The sequence below is a fragment of the Phacochoerus africanus genome, chromosome 9 (assembly GCF_016906955.1).
Source record: "Phacochoerus africanus isolate WHEZ1 chromosome 9, ROS_Pafr_v1, whole genome shotgun sequence".
In the NCBI taxonomy this organism is placed as follows: Eukaryota; Metazoa; Chordata; class Mammalia; order Artiodactyla; family Suidae; genus Phacochoerus; species Phacochoerus africanus.
The window spans coordinates 61,767,674-61,773,727 of record NC_062552.1 but is presented as its reverse complement, the minus strand read 5'-3'; the positions used below and the strand labels follow the sequence as shown (position 1 = coordinate 61,773,727).

At 41.5% G+C, this 6,054-nt stretch overlaps 1 pseudogene; it reads right to left on the bottom strand.

The window, feature by feature from the left end:
* Positions 1 to 5,171: 5,171 nt before the first annotated feature.
* On the bottom strand, positions 5,172 to 5,683 carry LOC125134927 (cytochrome c oxidase subunit NDUFA4-like; annotated as a pseudogene).
* Between the last annotated feature and the right edge of the window lie 371 nt (positions 5,684 to 6,054).

Genomic DNA, 6,054 nt, shown 5'->3' with positions numbered 1-6,054 from the left:
TAAGAACCAAAGCGCTGAATTCATGTCCTTCTGTAGTTCTCTTCCATGTTGAGTCTGGGCTGGCCAGAGAATGCAGAGAGAGGGATGTTGTGCAAATTCTGAGCCTGATCCTTAAGAAGTCTTTCATGACTCCCTAGTTTCCCTGTAAAGGAGCACATGATGGCTTCCTTGAAGATAAGAATCCTTGTGTAGAGAATGGGACCCAGGTCATCTTCAGCCATGTCATTCACCCAGGCTGAATTCTAGGCATGTGAGGGAGGCGATCTTGGTTCCTCCATCCCCAGTTGAAGCGCCAGTTGGCTGCAAATGCTTGAGTGAGTCAGCTGAAACCATCCGTTGCAGAGACAAAGTGTCCAATTGAGCACAGCCCAGATTTCTGATTTTAGGCACCAAGTTTTGGGGTAGTTTTTTTTCTTTAATGTATCAAAGATTAATTGAAACAGAACTTTGTACATGGGAGTAGAAGTGCTATCACAATAAAAATTTTAAGCATGGATAGACTTTGGGGCTGAGTAGCAACTGGAGGCTGAAAGGATGATGAGGATGTGGATGCTGGAAAGGCAGTGAGAAAACTGCTATTGGGATCTAGAGAAAGGATAACCTGTATCACACTGTAGAAGGACAATTAATATTATCTTTGAGAACAGAAAATGTAGCTAATGAACCTGGCTAAAGAGATTTCCAGGGACAATATTGAAAGTACTCATTGACTTTTGGAGTCAGACACACTACCATGAGGTCCTGCTCCACTGGCTTCTTTTAGTAGCATATAATAAGGTATTGTAAAAGAAAGAGGAACTCAAGAAGGAACTATTCGGTTTGTAGGGAGAATTTAGAGGCAATATGGAAATTCCAGGACAGTCTCAACAGCAAAAGATTCTCAAAGTAAAATGTCGTCTCAGGTAAAGAATGAGTCATTATTGCGACAATAAGATTTTGTTTAGATCTCAGAAAAATTTAAGGTGATGCTTATAGATCTTCTCAGATAGACAGATGGGCTTCTAACACAATCTGGATACCAACCTAAAGCAGAAAGATGCATAGCTTGGAAAGTATGAATGTGGCCTTTGAAGCATGGAGTGACTTCTAATCAGATTCATTGGAAACCCATAAAATTTTAAAGAGAATTGTACTGGCAAAAATATTACTAGCTCGCCCAGAAATAAACCCACACATCTATGGTCAATTAATTTATGACAAAGGAGGCAAGAATATGCAATAGAGAAAAGACAGCCTCTTCAATAAATGGTGCTGGGAAAACTGGACAACTAAATTTAAAATAATGAAATTATGAAATTAGAATGCTCTAGCACTATGCATAAAAAATAAACTCAAAATAAATACCTAAACATAAGAACTGAATACTATAAAACTCTTAGAGGAAAACCCAGGCAGAACACTCTTTGACATAAATCACAGCAATTTCTTTCTTGGTCTGTCTCTTACAGTATGAAAATTAAAACAAAAAATAAACAAATGGGACCTAATCAAACTTAAAAGCTTTTGCACAGCAAGGGAAACCATAAACAAAATGCAAAGACAACACATAGAATGGGAGAAAATATTTGCAAATGAAGTGACTGACAAGGGATTAATCACCAAAATATACCCACAACTCATGCAGCTCAATATCAAAAAAACTGAACAACCCAATCAAAAATGAGTAGAAATTTAAATAGACATTTCTCTAAAGAACTAATGTGGAAAGCCAACAGGCACTTGAAAAGATGCTCAACATTGCTAATTATTAGAGAAATGCAAATCAAAACTGCAATGAGGTAATACCTCACACCAGTCAGAATGAATGGCCATCATCAAGAAATCTACAAACAATAAATGCTAGAGAGAGTGTAGAGAAAAAGGAAGCCTCCTACCATGTTGATGGGAATGTAAATTGATGTAGTCACTATGGAAACCAGTATGGAGGTTCCTTAGAAAACTAAACATAGAGTTACCACATGATTCAGCAATATCACTCCTGGGTGTATATCCAGAAAAGACAAAAAGTATAATTCAAAAAAATACATTGCACCCCAGTGTTTACAGCAGCAGTATGTACAATAGCCAAGACATAAAAGCAACCTGAATGTCCATCAACAGAGGATTGGATAAAGATGTGGTAGATATAAACAATGGAATATTACTCAGCCATGAAAGAATGAAATCATTTGCAGCAACATGGATGGACCTACAAATTTTCATGCTAAGTAAGTCAGACAGAGATAGAAAAATGTCATATGATATTGCGTAAATGACACAAAAGGACTTACAAAACAGAAACAGACTCAAAGATTTTGGAACCAAATTTATGGTTATCGAAGTGGAAATGTGAGGTGGCAGGGATGATTGGGGGGGGTTGGGATTGACATACACACTACTATATATGAAATAGGTAACAAGTACCTACTGAATAGTACAGGATAATCTACTTGGTTCTGTGTAATAAACTCTATGGGGGAGTTCCCTTTGTGGCACAGAGGAAATGAATCCAACTATTATCAGTGAGCATGTGGGTTCCATCCCTGGCCTCTCTCAGTGGGTTGGGGATCTGGCATTGCCATGAGCTGTGGTGTAGGTCGCAGACACAGCTCGGATCACATGTGGCTGTGGCTGTGGCATAGGCTGGCAGCTGCAGCTCTGATCCGACCCCTAGCCTGGGAAATTCCGTATATCACAGGTGTGGTCCTAAAAAGACAAAAGACCAAAAATAAAAACAAACATGTATGGGAAAAGAATCTGAAAAGGGATGGATATGTTTATATGTATAACGGATTTACTCTGCAGTACACCTGAAGCTAGCCCAACTTTCTAAGTCAGCTATACTCCAATAAAATTTATTTTAAAAACATTACTAGCTTTCATTAAAATGAACAGGAACACCATAATGAGAAGAGGTCTTTGGGCTTTCAAATTTTCACAGGCAGGAGGCAGGTAGAGTGAGATGCCCAGATATAAGTATGATCCATTATTACTGAAATGGAAAGATGTATTGGATAGCAGAGTCTGGAGCCCAGAATGTGAAGCCAAGAACTAAAGAGAACAATAGCTAGGGAACTACACCCAGGAGGCCAAAAACAGACCCCTTAATCAAGGAGCACTCTTTGTCCCTGGAATTGGGGGACTGCTGACATGTGCCCAGCTAGATTTTTAAACTGCTATGACACAGTGACTATTAATATGCCTCCCACTTACTCTCTTTTTAAATGGAAGTGCCTGTTGGGGGATAGACTATCCCTGTTTCACCATTTTCTGTAAATTGCGTTGAGGTCAAATAACTTGTCTTTTTAATTCATAGGTCTCTGGATCAACATGAGCACTATCAAAGGAACTGCATCCAAGGAACCCCACCTACATGTGAATCTGATTTAGATGATGAGCCCTTGGACTTGGAAACTGGTGCTGTAATTGACTGAAGATTCAGGGTTCTTATGAGAGGGTAAGTGTATTTTGCATGTGGGAGGGATGTGAATCATGGGGACCAGAGGGCGGATTGGGGGTAGACCCTTATAACAGACCCCAATGGACCCTGCCTTCCCATGTTCACACATCTTTACAAGTGATGTTGCCTCTTCTTTTATCAAGAGGTAAATCAATTCTCTACCCCCTTGAATTTGGGCTGGATTAATAATTTGCTTTTTTTCCAAAGAACATGGCACAAGTGAGCTTGTGTGAGTTCCAGAGCTAGGCTTTCAGAGGCCCTGAAATGTCTGATTTCCCTTTCTTAGAATGCTGCCCTGAGCCCACCATGTAAGGAAGCCAGCTGAGCACACTGGGAGATGAAAAGTCACATGAAGGACAACCAAAATGCCCCAGCTGACATCTAGCCCTAGACATGTGAATGAGGCTATCTTGGAACTTCCAGCCCAGCTAAGCCTCCATCTGAATGCAGCCAAATGAATGAGCCCTGGGGGAAACGCAGAGATGACTTTCCCAGCCAATCCATATAACCATGAAAAAAAATAAATAATTTTTTTGGTTTATTTTTTTTTAGGGCAGCACCTGTGGCATATGGAGCTTCCCAGCTAGGGGTCAAATCAGAGTTGCAACTGCTGGCTTATGCTCACAGCAGAGCTCACAGCAACGCTGGATCCTTAACTCACTGATCAGGTCTCATGGATACTAGTTGCATTCATTACCACTGAGCCACAATGGGAACTCCTAAATCATTGTTTGTTTGTTTTTTTTTTTGTCATTTTGCTATTTCTTGGGCTGCTCCCGTGGCATATGGAGGTTCCCAGGCTAGGGGTCCAATCAGAGCTGTAGCTGCCAGCCTACGCCAGAGCCACAGCAACACGGGATCCGAACCGCGTCTGCGACCTACACCACAGCTCACGGCAACGCCAGATCATTAACCCACTGAGCAAGGGCAGGGACCGAACCCACAACCTCATGGTTCCTAGTCGGATTCGTTAACCACTGCGCCACGACGGGAACTCCTAAATCATTGTTTTTTAAGCCACTAAATTGTGGGGGTGATTTGTTACATGGCAATGGATCTAGTGTTCATGAATCTAAGGAAAGAGCTCAATTATTTATAAGAAGATTCAATGGCTTAATCCTTTTTTATAAAGACGATTTGTAAACATTTGGATAGATAAAAATTTTGGTCCATGCACCATCAGAAATACACACATTCTTCATTTCCTTTAAAGTAACCTAATGATGATGATGTGTCTTCATCCTACGAGGGTAATGGAAAATTCCATTTCAGTAATTATTGAGCCTCCTTTTCCTCTTCAGGATCTCACTAGCATCTGGAGATTAATGTGGTACCTGGAAAATAGGGGAGGGTGTCTAATTGCCAATCTGTCATGATTGCTGCTGATGCCTAAGCCCCTCAGCCTCTGTCTCTGTGGTCCCCTGATGTTCCTCTGCTGAGAGAACACAAATTTCTGCTCAGGGGCCCTAATGGGTACCACTTTCTTCAGGGGAACCACAAGTAGCCCTGCTGGCTGCTAAGCCCCCTCAAAGTCATTCTTGTTTTCTCTGTGTTTTTCAAGTTTCAGGTTATTTATTAATCATTGTAAACCCCAACAAAATACACCAACATGATTTCGTGCATTTAGAGGAGAAATATTTCCTGGTTAAGTGGGAAATGGTGTGGATAGCTTTTGGAAGACCTTTATTCTGAGCAGCTTTATAGTGAAACATTTCATTTAAAGGCCTGGACCTTATTTCTTCAGTTTGCTGTAATCTACATTCACCGAGTAGAACTTGTATTGATCACTGGGACTCAGTTTGTTTCAAGATTCTGAGTCTTTCTTTCCCTTCCTTTCTTCCTTCCTTCCTCTCTCTCTCTCTCTCTCTCTCTCTCTCTCTCTCTCTCTCTCTCTCTCTCTCTCTGTCTATCTCAGCCATCCACAGCATATGGAATTCTCAGGCCAGGAATCAGATCCAAGCAGCAGTTGCAACCTATACCACAGCTTTGCCAATGCAGGATCCTTTAACCCACTGTTCTGGGCAGGAGATGGAACCTGAGTCCCAGTGCTTCAGAGGAGCCACCCATCCCATTGCACCACAGCAGGAACTCTTGGGTTATACTTTCTGTCCCAACTGACATCTGGATTGAACAATTCCAGATGTAAGACATACAATGCTGCTCCAACATCTTTTGCACCAATAAATACGAAGAGGGGGATCAGCTAGGATGCTCCTTGGCCTGACTGATGATATAGTGGAGCATGGTTGTGACAAACTCAGGTCCAGACAGAGAGGAAGATTAACCTGCAAGGCCTAGGACTGAGCAGTCTCTGCCCATTCTTCTCTTTTCTTGAAAGATTGCACATGTTCATAGCTGAGTAGCTCTATTGTCTGGTTTCCTGCCTATAGAATCCCAGAAGTCAACAGTGTTCCTTCATTTCGTGCCATCTCTGTTCTCTTTGGCCCAAGCTGGTAGTGTTTCTGGTGGTATAACATCCTCAAAATCCTCATGGGATCCATGTCATGACACATGAAAAGTTCCCTATAGATCCTTCCTGGATAAACCCAACTCTATTGTTGACTTCTACTGAGATGGTTAGTTGGACCAAAGAGTTACACCCCAAATCTCTTGAG